The sequence below is a fragment of the Lynx canadensis genome, chromosome C1 (assembly GCF_007474595.2).
Source record: "Lynx canadensis isolate LIC74 chromosome C1, mLynCan4.pri.v2, whole genome shotgun sequence".
NCBI classification, from domain to species: Eukaryota; Metazoa; Chordata; class Mammalia; order Carnivora; family Felidae; genus Lynx; species Lynx canadensis.
The window spans coordinates 88,550,141-88,573,800 of record NC_044310.1 but is presented as its reverse complement, the minus strand read 5'-3'; positions in this window follow the sequence as shown (position 1 = coordinate 88,573,800).

Genomic DNA, 23,660 nt, shown 5'->3' with positions numbered 1-23,660 from the left:
CACTCTGTGCAGTGGAGACAACTTGCTTTAGTTAACCCAGCCATGGCTTAACCATGTGTGATAGTCTAGCTAACATCAGCAAAACTGCCTAGCTGACTTGTGGTTGACCACAGATGTGAACAAAAGCTTGCTCCCTGATGTTAGCGGAACCCATCTTTCTCTGGTCAGCAGAACCTCCCAGCTGAGTTGTAAACTTGTGAACCAAATAGATGTTTATTGTTTTTTATGCATTTAAATAAATGCTTGCTGTTTTATTGGAGCATTTTTTAAAATATAACAATGTCTGATATACTTTATATAAAAATGTTTATGTGAGAAAAATTAAGTAGAGACCTTTTTTTTTAATAATCATGATTTCTCTTTGGAAGCATATTTTCAGTGTTCAGAAAATAGTTCCATTGTGATGGTAAAGGTGCAGTAATAATTTTTTATTATACATGGGTTAGTTTCTGTAGTATTTTAAAGAGAACACAACTTGTCTATTACATGATATGTAGTGTAGCCAAGTTTTACTTTTATATCTTTTCTCGAAAAGAAAATGTATTGTTTACAGAACATCCAAGACTTTGTTGGGAAAGTGGGTAGCCAGTCAGTTATAAACTATATAAAGTACCTGAAAATGAAAATGAATTCAAGGACATGGTGACTATGAATCCTAGGTTTCTAAATCAGTGGTTCTTAACAAAGGGAGTTGTGACTTTACCCCCTAAGGAACATTTGACAATGTCTGGAGACATTTTTTGTTTCCTTAACTGGGGCAGGGTGTGCTGCTGACCTCTAGTGGGTAGAGGTAAGAGATGCAGCCAAACATCATACAATACACAAAACCACAAGATGACATGTCTGGGAGAGAATAACCAAGTAGGAAATGGGTAGATGATAAAGTCAGAGACGCAAAGAATGATAAGGAGATTTGTTTGTAAGGTCCTTACAAGGGGGACTTCAGATTGTATTTGAGGTAAGAAAGAGAGCCACTAGAGAGTCACGAGCAGAATGATATGATTTAATTTCTATTTACACCGTATCATTTTGTTAGCTCTATTGAACAGATCATCAGAAAGACATGACTTTCCAAGAGGCGATTCCAATTGTCCAGGTCAGAGATGATGGTGGCTTGGGTGAGCATGGAATCAGAAGAATTGGTGGGAAATGATCATTTTATATTTTGAATAGAGGGTTAACAGAATTTCCTATCATATTAGGTGTGAGACAGTAATTAAGAATGACTCCAAGGCCATAAAATCAAAGAGAATATAAAGTAACTTACTGAAACACAATAAACTGAATTTACATGCAATATGACACTTTTAAAAAATATTTTCTAGCATATATTTATGTGACAGCCATTGGTAGTAGTCTGTGTGAAATTAGAGTTAGTGCAGATAGAAGCTGATAGATATTTGTAGAATTAAATTTAATCTTGGATTGGAGGATTTTTTTCCATAGTCCCCCAGGCAGGCCGGCATCATAATGATGGTAAATTTAATAACAGAGTTAGAGAAATTAATGAATACAATAAACCCTAAAAGGTAATTTATATTGGAAATCTGGAAGCAGAGTAGGAATTAATTTTTGTTACCCATATATTTTTTTCTGAATCATTTTTTTAACCTGTTCAGATTTTGAGGAGAGCAGTACACATTATTCTGCACATGAATGAATGTATTTACCATATTATAACTCACATTGTCCATGTTTGCACTGATGTTCATTCAAATGTACTTCAATATTCTTCAATTACATTATCTCTATCTAAATAACATAATTGCTATACTTACAGGGCTGTTGCTGTCCCCTTCTTATTTTTTGACTCTTAAACATCTGAAACCATCCGACTGATCAGTGTGACAGTTGATGCACTGCATCCTGGGCCCACGACAGCATTTTGTTTACATTGCACAATCACTGCACATGCTGTTTTCCTGCAGAAAGTAAAGCTTTCACTTACCAAGTGGTAGTTTGGTAATATGTGTATATGTATCAAATGATATTGCTAATCAGGAAAAAGTGAGAAATAGAATAAAATATATCTTTTCTGAAAGTTTATTATTATTGAACAAGAAAAAATATAGTATGGATGTTGATTAGGAATGAATAGTGTGACATAACAAAATCAGACTTCCCTTTGAGTTTTTCCTGGGATTTGTATGTAGAACTTAAGCAGATTGTTTCCATCCCCCTGCTGTTCATTTAAATACACCAGCTATCAGGATTTTTGTTTTAGGATCTTTGCTCTTGAAAGTCACGGTGAATAAAAGAATGCAAAAGTGATTTTGATTTCAATAATATTTTGTGGACTCTTTACCCTTAGAGGTAGAACATTCCACTCTGTATTTTAATAGTTACTACAGAAATACAGAGCATCCAATCAAAGCTTGCTTCACCACATCACTTATTCTATCTCAAAATGTTAATTCTGATGTTGAAAGTTTTTGCATAGCCCAACAGCAAGTCATATAGATACCACACACTTTAAACACATGTACGTACTGTGTCTGTCTAAAGTATAAACAACTAACGTATTAAATAAATCTTAAGCAAAAGTACTTTTTAAAAGGCTCACTGCTTACGTATATAATTCCAGCAATATTTTTCACTTTGCTTTTTTTATTCCTTCTGGATTATTCCCATCCATACACAGCATATCCTAACACACTCCTGAATGAAACACACACACACACACACACACACACACTTCTGACCTCAGGTTCTTCTCCATCTACCTCCCCAATCCTCCATTCTTACATTCAATAAAATTATTTAACAAATGTGTCTACATTTATTGTCTACTATCCCTTTCACTACCTTTACTGCTAACGCCTCAGTCTAACAGTGATTTTCGGTATCCTAGACCACTCTGAAAGTGTCTCAACTTTCCTTCCTATTTCAAACTCTGCTCCCCTACACCTGTTCTCTCCACAGAAGCCAAAATGACTCTGATATTCCTTTAAAAACAGAAGTCATGTAGTGTTTCTACTCAGGCACTTCTAAGTCATTTTATTTCACTCAAAATAAAACCAAACCATTATCATTTTCGTAAATTAAAAGGCCACCAGGTATCCCCGTGGCTACTCCTTTTTAGGTTCTTTGGCCTCATTTGCAGTTTTTCAGACATGCCAAGCACTTCCCCCTCCAAAGTACATTCATCTACCTTTCCCTCTGCAAGCAGATACTCCGAGGGCTCAACCTTCACCTCATTCAGGGCTCAAATGTTACTGTATCAAAAGATTTTCCCCAGCATCTGATATAATACAACATTTTCCTTCCTAAAACATTGGCTGATTTATTGTTGCTAGAATGAATATAAGCTCCATGAAAACAAAACAAAAAAGGTTTGTCTCCCTCCCTTTTTATCCCTCTCCCTCTCCTTATTCGCCTCCCTCCCATCCACTGTCCGCTCCCCTGTCTTCCCCTCTGCCCCCCTCAATCCCATTTCATAATATGCAATCATAATTAGTTATTGCATCGAACAGGGCTTTTAAAGGTTTTACCTATTAAATCTCTTTTAACAAACCAGAACATAAAAGGCACAACTCACAGACATTTATGCACATTGATTTGTATGTCCAGAGATTTAGCATTCTCTGGAAATTCTCTATGGGTTCTCCTTGTTATTTATTTATTGTTTGTTTGTTTGTTTGTTTGTCTCTTTGAAGACTGAATTGACACTTTGGGTTTGGTTTCCTTATATTTCTCCTTTATTCAAGGCTTATCTTTTATCACCCTGTACTGATTATACTCATACACTCCTGGCTAATCCTTCTTGGTCTCCTTTTCAAATTCCTCTTCAGCTACTTGAAGAGTGAACACAATAATTCCTCGAGGCATTGCCTTATCTTCAGTTCGATGGCCCTTAAAACAGTATTCCTGGCCCAGAGCCCTCCTCTGATTCTAGACCTCTGCATGCAACTTTCAAATATTTCAACTTGGATTCCTCAAGGCTGCTTCAAAATTGCACACAGACCTGTAATCACAGCACTCACCCCACAAAAGAAACCCTTTGATTTTTCTCCAGTATTCAAAAACGTAATGAATAGAATCTGTGTAAGCAAGGAAATTAGAAGATACAATATCCTAATGTTAATTTTACCTTCTAATGATGCATCATCAATCCTCTTTTCTCTCACATGCTTCTTTTCAATGTAATAGCTTTGGAATATCTTACTGCATGACTTCGGATCAGGATGTGCCACAATCCCTCCTCTCTCCAAACAATTTGGCCCTCTGAAGCCAGAGTTGCTCACCTTTTCTTTTTCTTTTTCTTTTTTTTTTTTTTAGATTAATTTATTTTTTGACTGACATCCAAGTTAGTTAGCATGTAGTGCAACAATAACTTCAGGAGTAGATTCCTTAATGTTCCTTACCTATTTAGCCCATTCTTCCTCCCACAACCCCTCCAGTTACCTTCTGTTTGTTCTCCATACTTAAGCGTCTTTTATGTTTTATAGTATTTTTGCTTCCCTTCCCTTATGTTCATCTGTTTTATATCTCTAATTCCTCATATGAGTGAAATCATATGATATTTTTCTTCCTCTGACTAATTTCGCTTAGCATAATAACCTCCAGTTCCACCCACATAGTTGCAAATGGCAAGATTTCGTTCTTTCTGATTGCAGAGTAATACCAAGTAATACTCCATGGTATATACCACATCTTCTGTATCCATTCATGAATCAATGGACATTTGGGCTCTTTCCATACTTTGTCAGTTGTCAATAGTGCTGCTGTAAACAGTGGGGTGCATGTGTCCCTTAAAAACAGCACACCTGTATCCCTTGTATAAATACCTGCTGGTGCATTACTGGGTCACAGGGTAGTTCTATTTTTAATATTTTGAGGAACCTCCATACTATTTCCCAGAGTGGCTGCACTAGTTTGCATTCCCACCAGCACTGCAAAAGAGATCCTCTTTCTCTGCATCCTCGCCAACATCTGTTGTTGTCTGAGTTGTTAATGTTAGCCATTCTGACAGGTATAAGGTGGTATCTCATTGTGGTTTTGATTTGTATTTCCCTGATGATGAGTGATGTTGAGCATTTTTTCATGTGTTGGTTGGCCATCTGGAGTCTTCTTTGGAGAAGTGTCATTCATGTCTTTTCCCCATTTCTTCACTGGATTCTTTGTTTTTTGGGTATTGAGTTTGATAAGTTCTTTGTAGATTTTTGATACTAACCCTTTATCTGATATGTCATTTGCAAATATCTTCTCCCATTCTCTTGGTTGCCTTTTAGTTTTGTTGATTGTTTCCTTCGCTGTGCAGAAGATTTTTATTTTGGTGAGGTCCCAGTAGTTCATTTCTGCTTTTGTTTCCCTTGCCTCCGGAGACGTGTTGAGTAAGAAGTTGCTGCAGCCAAGATCAAAGAGGTTTTTGCCTGCTTTCTCCTCAAGGATTTTGATGGCTTCCTGTCTTACATTTAGGTCTTTCATCCAGTTTGAGTTTATTTTTGTGTATGGTGTAAGAAAGTGGTCCAGGTTCATTCTTCTGCATGTCGCTGTCCAGTTTTCACAGCACCACTTGCTGAAGAAACTGTGTTTATTACATTGGATATTCTTTCCCGCTATGTCAAAGATTAGTTGGCCATACATTTGTGGGTCCATTTCTGGGTTTTATATTCTGTTCCATTGATCTGAGTGTCTGTTCTTGTGCTAGTACCATAGTGTCTTGATGATTACAGCTCTGTAATACAGCATGAAGTCCGGGATTGTGATGTCTCCAGCTTCAGTTTTCTTTTTCAAGATTGCTTTGGCTATTCGGGGTCTTTTCTGGTTCCATACAAATTTTAGTATTGTTCGTTCTAGCTCTGTGAAGGACGCTGGTGTTATTTTGATAAGGATTGCGTTGAATATGTAGATTGATTTGGGTAGTATTGACATTTTAGCAATACTATTTCTTCTTATCCAGGAGCATGGAATCTTTTTCCATTTTTTTTGTGTCTTCTTCAATTTCTTTCATAAGCTTTCTACAGTTTCAGTGTATAGATTTTTCACCTTTTTAGTTAGATTTATTCCTAAGTACTTTATGGTTTTTGGTGCAATTGTAAATGGGATTGATTCCTCAATTTCTCTTTTGGTTGCTTCATTACTGGTGTATAGGAATGCAACTGATTTCTGTGCATTGATTTTGTATCCTGTAACTTTGCTAAATTCATGGATGAGCTCTAGCAGTTTTTTGGTGGAATCTTTTGGGTTTTCCATATAGAGTATCATGTCGTCTGCAATGAGTGAAAGTTTGAACTCCTCATGGCCCATTTGGAGGCCTTTTATTCCTTTGTTCTGTCTGATTGCTGAGGCTAACTTCCAATACTATGTTGAATAACAGTGGCAACAGTGGACATCTCTGTCGTGTTCCTGACCTTAGGGGGAAAGTCCTCAGGTTTTCCCCATTAAGGATGATATTAGCTGTGGGTCTTTCATACACAGCTTTATGATCTTGAGGTATGATACTTCTATCCCTACTTTCTTGAGGGTTTTTATCAAGAAAGGATGCTGTACTTTGTCAAATGTTTTCTTTGCATCTATTGAGAGAATCATGTGCTTCTTGTCCTTTCTTCTATTGATGTGATGTATCACATTGATTGTTTTGCGGATATTGAACCAGCCCTGAATCCCAGGTATAAATCTCACTTAGTTGTGGTGAATAATTCTTTTCATGTATTGTTGGATCTGGTGGCTAGTATCTTGTTGAGGATTTTTGCATCCATGGTCATCAGGGAAATTGGTCTGTAGTTCTCCTTTGTAGTGGGATCTTTGTCTGGTTTGGAATCAAGGTAATTCTGGCTTCATAGAAAGACTTTGGAAGTTTTCCTTCCATTTTTATTATTTGAAACAGCTTCAAAACAATAGGTGTTGACTCTTCTCTGAATGTTTGGTAGAATTCCCCTGGAAAGCCATCCAGCCCTGGACTCTTGTTTTTTGGAAAATTTTTTATTACAAATTCAATTTCTTTACTGTTTATAGGTCTGTTCAAATTTTCTACTTCTTTGTGTTTCAGTTTCGGTAGTTTATGTGTTTCTAGGAATTTGTCCGTTTCTTCCAGATTGCCCATTTTATGGTGTATAATTACTCACAATATTCTCTTGTTATTGTTTGTATTTCTCCCTGGTTGTTGTATTCTGTTGGTTGTGATTGCTCCTCTTTCATTCTTGATTTTATTTATTTGGGTCCTTCCTTTTGCTTTTTGATCAAACTGGCTAGGGGCTTATCAATTTTGTTAATTCTTTCAAAGAACCAGCTTCTGGTTTCATTGGTCTGTTCTACTGTTTTTTTTTGGTTTCAATAGCATTGATTTCTGCTCTAATCTTTATTATGTCATGTCTTCTGCTGGTTTTGGGTTTTATTTGCTGTTCTTTTCCCAGCTCTTTAAGGTGTAAGGTTAGGATGTATATCTGAGAACTTTCTTCCTTCTTTAGGAAGGCCTGGATTGCTATATGCTTCCCTCTTATGACTGCTCTTGCTGCGTCCCAGATATTTTTGAATGTGGAGTCATCATTTTCATTGGCTTCCATGTACTTTTTAATTTCCTCTTTAACTTCTTGGTTAGCCCATTCATTCTTCAGTAGGATGTTCTTTAGTCTCCAGGTATTTGTTATCTTTCCAAACTTTTTCTTGTGGTTGATTTCAAGTTTCGTAGTGTTGTGTTCTGAAAATATGCATGGTATGATCTTGATCTTTCTGTACTTGTTAAGGACTGATTTGTGTCCCAGTATGTGATCTATTCTGGAGAATGTTCCATATGCATTGGAGAAGAATGTGTTTTCCACTGTTTTATGATGAAATGTTCTGAATATATCTACTAAGTCCATTTGGTCCAGTGTGTCATTCAAAGCCATTGTTTCCTTGTTGATTTTCTGTTTAGATGATCCGCCCATTGCTGTGAGTGGGGTGTTGAAGTCTCCTACTATTATGGTATTATTATCAATGAGTTTCTTTATGTTTGTGATTAATTGATGTATATATTTGGAGTTCCCCTTCTATTACAGCAAACACCAAAATATTTAACATTGTCTACAGTGCTCTGCATGATCAGAGCAGAGCCCTACTCAGTGTTGGCATTCCCACTAGGTAGCTTGTTCTCAGGAAACCCTAAAGCAGTGGCACCAAAAATACATTTTCAAAGATCCTCATATTTAAAAAATTATACCTATCTAGCCTCTTAGAGAGAATTGTATTTTTATAACTCTTGTTTATGAATTGCTGTATTTGGTGAAATATTTGAGAAAATCAGATATTATAATATCTTCAGAGTTTAGGCCCTCTAAAGATCTTAATACAAATGGGTATGTCTATTTTTATTTTCTTTCCTCCCCCTCTCCAACAGCACTAGGTTTCTGTTGCTACTAAATAGCAATACATGCAACAGTTACCATAAGGCCGCAGCCCTATTATTCTCTCTGTCCACGTCCTTTCTCCTCCCTCTCCTCCCTTCTTTATTAGCCAGTAAGTGACCTCAACTATCAGCTGTCAACTAGAGTCACTTCTTTAGGTCACCTTTCCTGACCTCCAAAGACTGATTCACATTCCCTCTTAAATGTCTTCATGGCACATAATGCTATGCATATATCTATCTCTATAATTACACAATTACCTGTTTAATAATTTTATTAATTTTAATTTCTTCAGTTAGATTGCAAACCCCATGAAACCATGTCACATAGTTGGTGCTCCATATTTGTTGCACAAATGAATAACCCTTTCTGTCAAGAGATAATGGATTTGATGATACTTCTCTAGTTGTAGATTCTTTTAAACTTCTAAGGTTAACTATTGAGTTCATTAAACCTTTCTTTGTCCTCTGTCAATATGTTAACATAGGTAATGCTCTGCCTTCTTGAACACAGCTGAATTCTCCAGGGCAAAATTTATTCTTGCTCTGCCAGCTGAAATACAGATTCTATGACCTTCTCTTTCCCCTAGTGACTTGGACATTTATTTAGTCATTTATGGTTATTTAAGTGTCAGATTATATTATTCTCTATATTTGCCCCACAGGACATTGCCAAAGATACTTCAGGATCACATTTCTAAAGGAATGGCAGCAGCATTTACAAAATCACAAAAAACACAAATGGAGAATGCATTACAAAAATCTTATTTCTACTACCATTTCTACTATAAAACAAAAAGACCTTTATAACTAGATTTTTGCCTAAATGAAAATACATTTTCATTTAAATGAAATAAAGTAACATTTAAAAATATGGAGAAAACCAATATGTATTTTGACCTAACATATAATATGTTTTGTACCCCACACAATTATTAATGAAATTTATTATAGAATATAAAAATATAGCATAAAACAATAAGAAAATACATTAAAAGCTAATGAAAATATATTCATAAATCCTGGCACTTTTCTTCCAGATTATGCAGATGGCTTCAATTATTTTTACCATGTAAAAGAATAAATTTAATAATATACACAGAATACTCCATGAAATTTGTTTATCATTGCTGAAACGTCTAATAACATATCAGTGTAAAGTAATTCCTGAAATAGACTAAGGAAAATCCTTATGTGCAGTCAGTAGTATAAGCTAAGCATTTCTCTTTATAGGGATCGGCTTTGGAAAATGGTTTCTGTGAAAATAGGTGCAGCCTATAATAGCTTTCCAGGAAACCAACAAGCCCTCACAGGGATCTCTCCAATCGCCTAGTCCACCCCATCATGTTACAAATAAGAGACCTTGAGAGGTCTCACATAGTCTCCGGTCAGTGGTCCCTAATATTGCAAGGGGGATGGGTTGTCGTGGGAGAGCCATGAGAGCTGGGCCTGCCTGACGCACTCTACTTGTTTTATAATTCAGTAAAGCCAAGAGTGGAAACCAGCCAGAACCAATTTCTCACTTCATCTAAGTATGATGTTAGTTCCCACTGAAATGGTAAATAATAATTTTTTAAAAACCTCCTATTGTGTATATTTACTAATAAAGTTTCAGTTGCACTTGAGTTTAAAGAAAAAAAAAGACAACTCTTATTTGCAAGGTCACAGGACTGGTATCTATGCAGAGAATAATTACTTCATGCAAAAAAAAAGCATTATTAATAGCCATCTTTTGTATTTTATTTTAACAAATGTAGATATTGAATCCACACTAAGGACCATTCTGAGACAAAATTATAACTGTGACCTGTGGTATGGTATGGGAAAGACACATTATTATACCATATTTTCCAGAAGGAAATGAGGTACCCCAAGATTAATCTGTCAAAAATCACACTGCTAGCAAGCAGTATAAATGATGGAAAAACCCAGAAAGTCTTAAGTGATTATAATGTGCTTTGTATTATGCAGTACATCACTATCAAAATATAAGAGAAATTATACCAAAATTGTTCTAGGAGAAATGTGGTAAGCAGCCTCTAAATGACCCCAAATAATCTCCACCACTTGATGTTATCTCCTGTGTTATCCCCTCCCCTGAGTGTGGGACAGATGTATTGACTCTTATAATGTCTAGAACACAGCAGAAGTAATGGGATGACACATCAGAGATTAGATTATGGAAACTGTGGCTTCCATTTTGGGTGCTCATCCCCACCTATTCTTATATGCATTTGCTCTTTTTTTTTTAAGTTTATTTATTTTGAGAGAGAGAATGAGCTGGGGAGGTGCAGAGAGAGGGACAGAGGATCCCAAATGGGCTCTGTGCTGACAGCAGAGGATCCCAAATGTGCCTGATGCAGGGCCCAAATTCACGAACCATGAGATCATGACTTGAGCCAAAGTCACACTTTACCGACTAAGCCACCTAGGTACCCCAGATTCATTCACTCTTAAGAGAGCCAACCTCTCTGTTCTGAGGTCCTCTGGAGAGAAACTGATGTAGCAGGCTTATTGAGAGAGGCTCTGGGCAACAGTGAGAAACAAAGGTTCACAGTTCTATAGCCTGAGGCTCTCACACTAGAATTTGGTGCTCATGAGACACTGAATCCTGCCAACATCCACATGACATTAGAAGCAGGTCCTCCCCTAGTCTCCCATCAAAGCAAACCAACTGACAGTGACTTATACCTAATGAGAGACCCTGAGCTACAGGTATCCTGATAAGCCATGTCAACATTCCCAATTGATGGAGACAGTAAAAATAATGCTTGTTGTTTCTAGCCATGAAATTTTGGGATAGTTAATTATGCATCAATAGAAAACTAACACAAGAAATTCTTTTTGATTTCACATAAACTTTTACAAATCAAAGTATGGGTACTTATAAACTACAAAATATATTATTACAATAATATTATCTAGAAAAATATATCTGTATCTTTTTTAGTTACCAAAAAGGAAATATACTATGATATTTACAGATGTCATAAGGTTATCAGTTGTATATACCTCCTCACTAAGAGTCATAAATTCTGGAAGGACAAGAATGAGGAAGCTTAAGTCTTCTAGCATTCAAAAAGCATGAAAAATGTTTTCATGCTTATAAAGACCCTCTAGTATAGCCTATTATCAATGCATTATTAACCTAACAAGACATCTCACTTGTCACTCTTTGTCATAACAAGGGAGAGAAAAATAAAGAAGGCAAGAATAAAGGGGAAATATATCTTCACATTTCCATAAATGTAACCATGCCCATGAGATTTAGTTCCCAAATGTATAACAGACAAGAGGTTCAGAAAAACCGATCCATTAAAGAAATCTTCAATGACTGAGCTGGATCAAATGTAAAGGAATTTTTGAAGGCCAAATTTTTAGGAGATAAGCAAAACTTGCAATGGGCAGCTATCCTGAGAACAAAAAACCCATTCTTGTCCTAGTGCCTCACATAAGATTAGGTCCCAATTGTAAATATTTCACTGAAATAATGACCTCTGAAAATATCCCAGTGGAGATAAGCATCTGTGCCAGTTTATCATAGTCAAGCATTCTAAAACTATGGTAAGGAACAATGCTTATAATGATAGTGTCCTAGCTTAGTAAGTAGCATTGATGACCCACAGAAGGATAATAAGAAACCCGGTATGAAAGACAGAGAAGTATAAGAGAGAGGGGGGGCCTTACAGCTTACAAAAGGCAATTGTTTCCTGCAGTGGAAGAGTTGTTGTAGCTGAGCAAGAAACACAGAATCTTATAGTTATGTTATAGCCACAGATTTCTAGACACCCCAACCAAGGCAATCTATTACACTAACATCAGTATTCTGATGAGGAAAACCCAGTATCCTAAAATCTGGAATGGATATATTAGATATATTATGCAGGGTAAGTAGATCTATTAGAGGATCATATTCTAAAGGATTATGTCTGGAGGACACGCCATCTTCCAAGGTCATCGGAAATGGGCTGGTGAAAGGCACACCAGCAGCAATAAAAAGTGATGGCTCTCTTCTACAGGCTAGAGATGAAAAGAGAAGTAGTGACCACAGACCTGGTTATATTAATACCAATGGAGATATGTGGCCCCAAAGTAATAGAGGCCAGGTTTTGATGCATAACCTCCAGAAGCCAAAAACCACAATTACTCTTAGCAATGTGTAAGGTCAGAGGAACAACCAAGGGCCCCTGACCTGCAAGAAATTGCATAGATTTAGTATATTATGGAGCCACATGGTACAGTCTACAAAGCAGCTGAGGAATATGTATAACCAGAAAAAAGAATAAGAGTGAGCAATCAGGATACTAAAGGTAGTTGTTACCCCAAATTATTATCTCTTGCTCAATTCCTAAATATTAGCCAAATTTTAGCTTCAGATCCCATTGACTAAAATGGTAGTCAGATTCCTAGGAGGAAGTATCCTGCATCACTGTGGCAGGTATAAGCTTTAATGATTCCTCCAGTTCTTTCCTTAAAAACATGTAGACGTTACTGAAATGACTGAACATTGGGTAAAGGAAAATGGTCGGAACTTTCCAGGGATTGAGTTGGTATTGCTACCCACAGCCTCAAAGTGTCTTCACAACTCCCCCTGCACATTAAAGTTAAGGCTTAGGAGAAAAATTATTAAGTGCACTTCTTGCTGAAACTTAGCTTATAGAGGACTCCTTAGGTCCAGAGATCCAACTATTGGTAATGTCTTCAGTCCCAAACTATAATTTGATTTGATATACTTGGCAGTTGGAGGAATCTCCATATTGGGCCCTTGGCCTATGGGGTAAGAACTATCATAAATGGGGAAGGCTAAGCAGAAATCTCTGAAACTGCCCCAACCCCTGACCAAGATGGTAAATTAAAAACAATATTGCATCCCTAAAGGGATGGAGGAAGTTAGTGCCACCACTAAGGACCTAAAGTATGTACGGGTGGTGGGTCCTTTCATTTCTCTATCATTTACATCCCCAGTTTAGTCTCTGCAGAAAATAGAGATCTTGGAGAACGACTACAGAGTATCCCAGGACTTCTCAGCTGCAGCTAGACTGACAGATGAGCTATCATCGCTAAGGCAGATTAATAAATCTTACACAGATATTTTGCAAATGTATTCCTTTTAGATTATAATTAGATAAGAGAATCAGAAAGAGTTTGCACCTGTATGGGATGGAAGACTCTCATTTACAGTTTTGTCCAAAGTCATGTTAAATCTACCACCCTCTGTTATAATGTAGTCTGAAAAGATCTTAATGGCCTGGGCAGCTTACTGAATACTAATAACGTTAATAACTAATATTAATCTATTACATACTAATTGATGACATCATGGTGATTACAAAGAATTAGAGATGGCTGATATGATAGAAACCTTGGGAAGATATGTGTGCTCCAGATGGTGAGAGGCAAACCCTATGAAAATTCAGGGACCTATGACTTTGGTTCATTTTTAGACATCAGGTAGTCAAGAGCATGCCAGCACATTTCCTGCAGAGACAAAACCAAATCGCTGCATATTTCATCCCCTACCACAAAAAAAGGAAGAACAGCAACTGCTAGACCTCTTTGGGTTGCACCTAGGAATAATAAATCTGACTGACACACTGGCTAGCTAGTGGAAGACTTCCAGCTCTACATGGGGCCTGAATCAAGACAGGTTTCTGCAGCAGGTCCACATGGCAGTGCAAACATCCCTGCCACATGGACCCTACAGTTTGTCAGGCTCCATGACACTGAAGGTGTGTCAGTGGTAGCAAATGATGCAGGGGGAAGCATGAAAACATGCCCCAGTGGGAGAATCACACACAGACTCTTAGGTGTATTCATTAAAGAAGTATGTACTTTGTTTTTTTTAATGTTTATTTATTTTTGAGAGAGAGAGGCAGAGCACGAGCAGGAGAAGGGCAGAGAGAAAAGGAGAGGGAGCAGGCTCCAGGCTCTGAGTTGTCAGCACAGAGCCTGACACGCAAGATCATGACCTGAGCCAAAGTCAGACACTTAACCAACTGAACCACCCAGGTGCCCCGAGAAGTATGTACTTGTAGATAAACATATACTCTATGTCATGTGATTCTTGTAGATACAGAATGTTTGAACATAGAGCACTATGTGAAAATGTGTGCAGAGCTGATTATTTGTGAACTTGTTTTATTGGACACATCAAGTCATAGAGTAGAATGAGCCCCAAAACAATTCATTACAAGATGGAAATGGTACATCTGGGTGAAAGCATGAGTAGGAACAGTGGGCACAAGTTGCTGCATTAGCAGGTGGCCCTCACTTCCATGTTTCTAACTTCAATTGCATCGGTGAGAGAGTCAGCCTAAAGTGCCTAACAGATGGTTAACAGAGATCTGCACTTTAAGGACATTGCTGGTGAGGGCTCAAAAGAGAGTGAGGAGCTTGTTATTGAAACTCAAGGAAGGAGAGATCCTGGTCATGTATGGCAGAAAACTTCCCAAAATTCTATCTTGTAGTCATGTGGAAATTAGAACATGTAAGTGATGGACTTGGTTATCCAGCTAAGATTTCCAAGCAAAGTGGTTTCTTCCTACTTAACAGAAACTGTGAAAGGGAAGACATAAATTGAGGGAATAACTGTTTAACACAAAGGAAACATGGCTTGACTATTTTGAAAATTCTCAGCTTCCCCATACAGCAAATGAGCTTAAAGTCAAGAAATAGTTTCCAAACATTAATAAGGAAAGCAGAATTGAGATCAGCCCTAGTTGAGAGAAAAAGCCAAGGAAGTGACGATATGTTTTGTGAAAATCTTAGAAAGCTCAAAAGATCAGAGTATTCAGTTACACAGAGGACCCATTAAAGAGATAAAAGAGATAAATGGAGCTTCTCAATCCATCAAGAGGGACTGTAGGAAAAATAATCCCATTGTTTCTCAGCCCTCTTGGCAGCAGGTCAAGGTAGAGAAGGGCTGACCTCTAAGAGCTCTTGTCTAATAGAGTGAAATCCACAGACGATCCACAAAGTTTTTGAGAAAGTTATTTCAACCCAAAACAAAACAAAACAACAGCAACAACAACAAGACTGAAAATTTGGACTGAAAAAGAAAGACAGAATACATGATGAAAAGAGTCTGCTGGACCCTAAAATTCTATTGTCAAAGGTAGATTGATGAAACCACTCAGTTGCAAATGAATGTTACTCTTTATGGAAAAAAAAATGATTCAGAGGATGAAACCATGACAGGGAGAATTATTCCCATTTAAAAAACCTTTAAAACCTAATTAAGGAATATCCAACTTTTGTCCAGCTGTATTTCAAAATGATTATAGACCAATGACTCCTTTGTATCTTTCATGTCCACATTTTTTAACAGGAACAGCTGTGGCCATTTTCCTATGTGTGGAGGGGAAAAAAACTTGTCTTTTAATTTTACACATCTATAGATCAAGAGGAACCACACCCAAGAAGTTTCATCCACATTTGTATCTGATTCAGATGGTGATAATCTTGACTTTGAGCAGATGTTGTGATGGATTGAGATACTTGGAGACTTTGAGAGAAGGTGAATGTATTGTTCAGACGGAGGGGACATGAATAATTAGGAGTCATATAGGTGGACAGGCTCTAGGATAACCCCCAATTATACCTCCTTGTATCACATCTTGCATAATTCCCTCTTCTGTAGTGTGGGCCAATCTTATAAGTTATTTCTAATCAATAGGATACTGAAGAGGTAATGGGATAACACTTGCATAATTACATAAGATTATATTACATAAGATTATAGTCCATCGTACTAGTGGACTCTCTCTCTTGCTGGATCTGATGAAGGAAGCTGTTATGTTTTGAGCTGTTCTATAGAGAGACCCACATGCCAAGGAAATAAAGGAAGCTTCTATCCAACAGCCAGGAAGAAAATGAGACACTCACTCATTTTAAACGCAAGGAATTGAATTCTACCAACAATAACAACAGGTGCTTAGAAGTGGATCCTTCCTCAACAGAACCTTGAGGTGAGACTACAGCCCTGGCTGACACCTTGTTGCAACCTTGTGAGACCTGAAGCAAAGGTCCTAAAGGAAAGAACTCAGGTGTTTTGCCCAGACTCCTGACCCACAGAAACTATGAGATAATAAATATGTGTTATTTTGAGTTACTAAGGTGGTGGTAATAATTTCATTTTTCTACTATAATTATTTGTTCTTTAAAATATTTTATCCATTGGGACACCTGGTTGGCTCAGTTGGTTAAGCGTCTGAGTTCGGCTCAGGTCATGATCTTGCAGTCTGTGAGTTCAAGCCCTTCATCGGGCTCTGTGCTGACAGCTCAGAGCCTGGAGCTTGTTTAGGATTCTGTGTCTCCATCTCTCCGTGCCCCTCCCCTGCTTGCACTCTGCCTCTCTCTGTCTGTCTCTCTCTCAAAAATAAATAAATGTTAAAAAAAAAAAAAAGTCCTATGCTCAACCAGCTGAGCTACCCAGGTGTCCCTGTTCTTTGAAATGTTACACACTAAACTTCTTTTTATGAATACTATATTTTGAAATTTAAGTTACTTTTTCTAACATGGTCACAGATAATAAACTTATTTTCTCGAAAGTAAAACATTTTCTTACTAATCATTTCTGTGCTTTAAATTCACTCCTCACCATTTACCTGTGAACCCCATCCCTAGAAGGACACATCAGAACCCCAGAAAATATGGGATTATTTCCTATTTCTCCCAAGGGCAGTGCTTCTGATGAGGAGAAGAGCAGTTCATCATGATGGAGTAGCTGTTGGGCTTGATTTTTACTGGGAAGATTTACTGTTTCAATATTATTTTATTATCTAATACACCTCTCATGAAAAGGGAGACTGAATGACTGTATTAATTTTCAGAAATGTTATAAGGAAAGAAACATTCCACATGGCTTTGAAAGAGATATGATAACCATGTCACAAGAGCTAAAATTCAGTTCTATGGATTGATTAGAAATACTGTTTCATTGGGGCGCCTAGGTGGCTCAGTTTGTTAAGTGTCTGACTTCAGCTCAGGTCATGATCTCATGTTTGTGAGTTCGAGCCCCACCTCGGGCTCTGTGCTGAGAGCTTGGAGCCTGGAGCCTGCTTTGGATTCTTTGTCTCCCTCTCTCTCTGGCCCTTCCCCACTCATGCTCTGTCTCTCTCTGTCTCTCAAAAATGAATAAATGTTAAAAAAAATACTGTTTTATTTTTTTACTGCATCATTAACACCTAAAACAATATTTGATACCAATTATATATTTGCTGACTAAATGAAAAACCTGGATGGACCAGAACCAGTACCTAACTCCTCAGCATTTGCCTTTACAACAGCCATACCAAGGTTGGCTTTGAAGGAACTTGAACTCCTTAAAGTCTCTAGCAGACCTTGCCCCAAACCATCCTCTGTACACAAACAAGCCAATTAAAATGAAATGCACCTTCAAGACAAGTCTCATAATGTCTCTTTTCAACCAAATCCCTGAACGCTCCTTATATAGAAAGTGCCTCCTCTGTCTCCACATGGGGCTTTTGTGCCCCTTATATTCAGAGCCACTTACCCACATTGCCATGTTCTATCAAAACTTAGGCTTTTGACATGAGTTAAAGTTGCCAGTCAAACTTATTCACAATAAGGTACATTTGGATTATTGTATTACCCCTTCCAGTACAGGAAACTATGCTAAGAGAGGCTAACTGGAGAAGTTAATATTTAAGATAGAACTAAAAATTTGTCAGAAGTAAAATTTCCGATATCAGTAAAATGCTGAGGGGACAGGTCTTGGATTCATGCCCATTTAGTCACACATTTATACCACATTTTGTGTGAGGAACAAGCACTAAGGAGAAATAAAAAAGACTATATACTTGGAATTTAAATTTTGAGAAAGAGATGAGATGGGAATATAAAATAAACCTAAGCATCTTTATATTATATAGTTAGAAGAACAAATTGGGATAGAAGAGAGGTCATAAGTTCATGAGAGATGGGTCCATGGAGGGTATAGGTTAGTTGGTGCATGATGGGATGGAAAGAGGATAGAAGTGTCTTAGACATGCACATGTGGGATGAAAGTTCACCTGAAATTGATCTGAACTGTAATAGTTGCATATTCAGGTTAAGTAAGAGAAAATAGCCATAGATAGAATGAAGAACCAGCTGCTGGAAAATTATGACAGTAATAGTTTAAAATATGTATTTCATCTAGAAAGTGAAGATGAGTAGCTAGATATCTCATTAGGTATCATTATTTCATTAGAGACTGTCATCTCCTTCTTTGATATTTCATTCTACCAATATTGAATTATCAATTATTTAATCATTTCCATATATCTTATCACAGAAAATTTCATCTAGGGTTTGTCCCTCTCCTTATTTTAGTGACTAGAAAGTGGACAATTACTCTAGCAACTAATGTCATAACAAAAATATATATTAAAATAGGAATACATAAACCCTAATGCTAGAAAAGGCTTTTATTTATGCTGATGGCTTCCCATGTTCCTTAAAAGAAATGGTTAACACTGCCATTTTATGCATTTGTTCTTTTTTTATCCTGCTCACTAGAAGTTACAGGGAACATGTTTGGCCATTTTATACTGCCAATGAGGTCACTAACCCTCTCGCCAAATGGCTGATTTGGTATCACATGAAACATCACATAAGGTCAAAAGGTAAACCTACAACCAACAAGCAACAGGAAAAAGTTATTGAAGTCTACAGTCTCAAATAATGGGCTACATAACACATTTATAGATGACCCAGACAAAGGGCTTATAGTTGCTAAGGAAAAGAGGCAAGGGGAGGCAGAAATTTGAATATAAAGGATATCACAAAAAGTGAAAGAGAGATAATGCTTGAAAAATATCTATCACACCCCAGGCTTATGATATTTCTGGGAATATGTTATCAGATTAAATCACCAAATAACCTTCATTTTGAAATTTTCCCACATTATGAGTCCTGCATTGCCAGGGTATATGCCTCCCTTACCAGGAATCCAGGCATATGACCTAGGTTCCTCTATTCATAGTCATTCATGAAAGACTTGAATGCTGAGGGCAGCAAAGAAAAAAGTTGGTAGTTTTTTTTTCCAGAATCTGTCTGTCAAATACACTATTGAAAGCACCGTTTTTTCAGAGGTGAAGGTTGCAGATGCCCTGCCATAAATGTCAGGGATCATAGCAGTGGCAAAGATCATAATGTTTCTTTGGAGGAACTTTGAGGTGTTGACTGCGTGTTGTCCCTAGCCCTCTGCCTCTCAGGCCTTCCCAGGTTTCCATGAGATATCCAATATCCTTTCGGAAATCTCTGCTTCTCTATTTTTGTGACTAAGATCAAGGACCCACATATAGAGTACTGTTCTTTGAATTTCTACTGGGAGACAACTACCATACTCTATTGAGAATAAAAGATGTAAAGATAGTTCATGACTCCCGGGAGCATACACACTGAAAAATACAATATACACAAATTACTAGCAATTAGGTAGACCATGTTCATGGTTGTAATAACTGAAGAAAGAAAAACCAAGGAAAAACGTTAAAAGTTTAAAGAGGGAGGTCATGTTGACACTGGTGGTGGGTGATGGGCATTGAGGAGGGCACCTATTGGGATGAGCACTGGGTGTTGTATGGAAACCAACTTTACAATAAGTTATAAACAAAAACAAAAACAAAAAACACACTAGTGGTGCTCCTTAAAATTTAGTGTGGCATTACAGCTCTCTGAGATTTTAATGTAGAGTACAGATTCTCAGGCTCTACCATCAGAGATCATATTACAGCTGTACTGGGGTTCAGGAATTTGCATTTCTATTAAGACTCCAGCTAATACTAGTGAAGCTGGTACCCTAATCCACTTATTAAAAAGCAATACATTAAAAATGACTAAAGAGACTCAATAGACACTTTTCTAAGAAATACATCCAAATGGCCAACAGGTACATGAAAAGATGTTCAACACTGCTAATCATCAGGGAAATGCAAATCAAAGCCACAACAAGATATCCCTTCACACATGTTCTAATGACTATCATCAAGAGGACAAGAGATCATAAGTACTGGCAAGGATATGAAGAAAGGGAACTACACACACTGATGGTGGGAGTGTAAATTGGTTCAGCACTATAGAAAACAGTATGGAGCATTCTCAATAAAACTAAAAACAGAACTACCATATGATCCATTAATTCCACTTCCGGGTATATACCCAAACAAAATTAAAAACAGGATATCAGAGAGATTTCTGGACTCCTACATTTATTGTAGCATTACTCACAATAGCCAAGATATGAAAACAACCTAAATGCCTGTTGACAGATGAACGGATAAAGAGGTGGCATATATACACAATGGAACATTATTCAGTCATGAAAAAGAAGGAAATCCTACCATTTGTGACAACATGGATATAGCCTGAGGACATTATACTGAGTGAGATGGGTCAAACAGAGAGAGACAAATACTGTATGGTATCACTTACATATGAAATCTAAAAAAACTTAGCTTGTAGAAAGAGAGGGCAAAATAATGGTTCACAGGATTGGGGGGTGTGGGGGAATAAGAGAGATGTTGTTTAAGGGTACAAACTTGCAACTCATAGTAAATAAATCCTAGAGATCTAATGCAAAGAATAGTGAATATAAATGACAATATTGTATTACAATATTCGAACTTGTGAAAAGACTAGATCTTAGTTATTCCAACCACAAAAAAGAAATTGCAATTATGTGATGTGATAGAAGTGTTAACTATTGCTGCAATGGCAATGATATCCAATATATAAATGTATCAAGTCAACACCTAAATTAACATAATAGTTTGTGTCAATTATATTTCAGTAGAAAATTTCTATAAGGAGTAACATTTAAATAAAAATATAAAATTAAAAGTAGGTGGTCAGAAAAGTTTTAGGAAAAATGTAATCCTTAAAAATCATGCTTTTTGAATGAAATCTTGTCATTTGCAAAAAACCTTATGGGTCTAAAGAGTATAATGTTAAGTGAAACAAGCAGAGAAAAACAAATACCATACGATTTTACTCGTATGTGGAATTTAAGAAACAAATCAGTGAACAAAGGGGAAAAAAAGAGACCAAAAACAGACTCTTTGGGTGAGGGGATGGGTGAAATAGGTGAAGAAGATTAGAGTACACTTAACGAGAACTGAGGAGTATGGGAAGTGTTGAATCACACTGTATTGTACATCTGAAACTAATATAACACTGCATGTTAAGTATATTGGAATTAAAATCTTTTTTAAAAAATCATGCTTTTCAATTGTTCCAAGTTTTCTTTGATTTTTATGGCTTTCATGTCTTTTCTAAATGTTACATGATTTTAAGTTTCCAAGTATTACATGGTATTATGTAAAATGATATCTAATGGAAACCTGGGAAGGCCTCAGAGAGAGGTGTTGTAAAATTAGAGAAAAAGAGAATGCCAGAGGATCGATTCAAAACAGTCTAAGCAATGTCATGCCTACAAAGTAATGTTTTTACATTTCTCTTTGCTTAACTCAATGCTAGTCCAAATTCTAATTATCTTCCATTAAACCAGTCAGTATAGTCCAAGTTGTAGAGGACTAAAAAAAAACAACCTTCAAATCTCAGTGATTTAATTTTTTAAAGACATTTCTCACTGATAGCACATGTCATTTGCCAACTGGAGGGCACTATTTTGCATGAATGTCATCTTTACACCAGAATTGATACTGGTAGGGCAGTCATTGTGAAATGGCAGAGGTAATGAGAAGTGGCAAAATATGTCCTGATTCTAAAATTTTCTACTCACATAATTTTTATTGAGGAGTCACGTGGCAGCTATAACTTCAGCTGAACAAGAAGTGGAATCTTACCATGTGTTCAGAGGACAGAGAGAGAAGCATATTTGTGAACACCCCGTCTATCAAAAGGACTATTGCAAAAGCTTCTTAATTGAGCTTTCTGACTCCATATTCCTCCTCCAGAATCCACTGTACAGACTATGGTCAGTTTATCTTCTTAAATTATAACTATGACCATTTTTTTCTTCCCCAGAAAACTTCAAAGTTCTCTTCTGTATATTTAACAAATTATGATATCTCTGAGGCTTTCGACACTGTGACTTCTTACTTATCTCCAGTCTAATACTTGAGATTTTTCTTACATGAACGCTGTGATCCAAACAATTTGTGCTACTGACCACTTCTCGAACTTGGTTTCTCTTTACTAACTCCATGTTTTTACTTATGTTGTCAAAAACCTGAATTAAGACTGAATTAGCATTTATTAGGTAGTAATTATATGTCAGATAAATCTCTTGTAATTATTTTGTTTTCATACCTATTTATCAAAGTACTAACCATTCTTGAATCTTCCTTTTAAACATTTCCTCCAAGAAGCTTTCTTTGATGTTCCCAATTAGTTGTGATCTTCAGCTGTTCCTAATCTTTATGGTCTGTGTATAAAGACTTATTATATGATAGCACATGGTCTGCTTTGTATAAAAAAAACTTGATACTAACCTAATATTCATATGAAAAGTGTGAAGCTTTCTGAGCTAGAAATTAAACCACTTTTAAGTCCTCTTCTGCACAACACTGCACAAATAATAGTATGTATTAAATAAATATTAAATCACATTATTAAATAAATACACATAATGACACCTGGACATCAACCAATGAAATATTTCACCTTAGAAATTAATTTGTGAGTGCTTTTTTTTAATTTTATCATTTGAGGATTCCTTAAGACACTGCTACAGGGTGATCATTCACATTTTCCCAATATAATCAAATATGTAAGCTAGTAAATATGAGTAGAAATACACACATATACAGCTAGTAGCTTTAATGATGTCTAATTTTCTTGAGTTTTTTGACAACAGTATAACACTCAGGGTATATTTAGTGTAGCTCTTTCAAGTTTGGTTAAGTAAGACTCTCCTTTGCAACCTGTCTGAAAAATTCTTCATTTACGTTTCAAAATAGTCATAAGCTGCACTTACAACAAAAGGAAAAGACAGTACGGTCAGCCACCAGATGGGAAATTATTTCAACTTGGTGTTACATTTATTCATAACATTCAGGTTATAACATAAAACAAAAGTGGCCACAGAGGACTTTATTTTACTGCCTATAAGGACTCCTCTGGTTTTTTGAGAATTATATTTTTCCCTTGGTGTATCTTAGGCATACTTTGCCACTTAACAGGCTTTCGGTAGCTCATTCAAAGTACTTGCCATTCCCCCTTTTCAGGCACCTATTATTGAGGTTATCACTGGTAATAGTAGTCGGATTAATATATAATTCTCACACGTGCAATATAACAAATGAGATAGACTCACAGTTTTAGGGTCATGCTGTTCTAGAGTTGATGGTGTGATTTATATTTTCTCCCT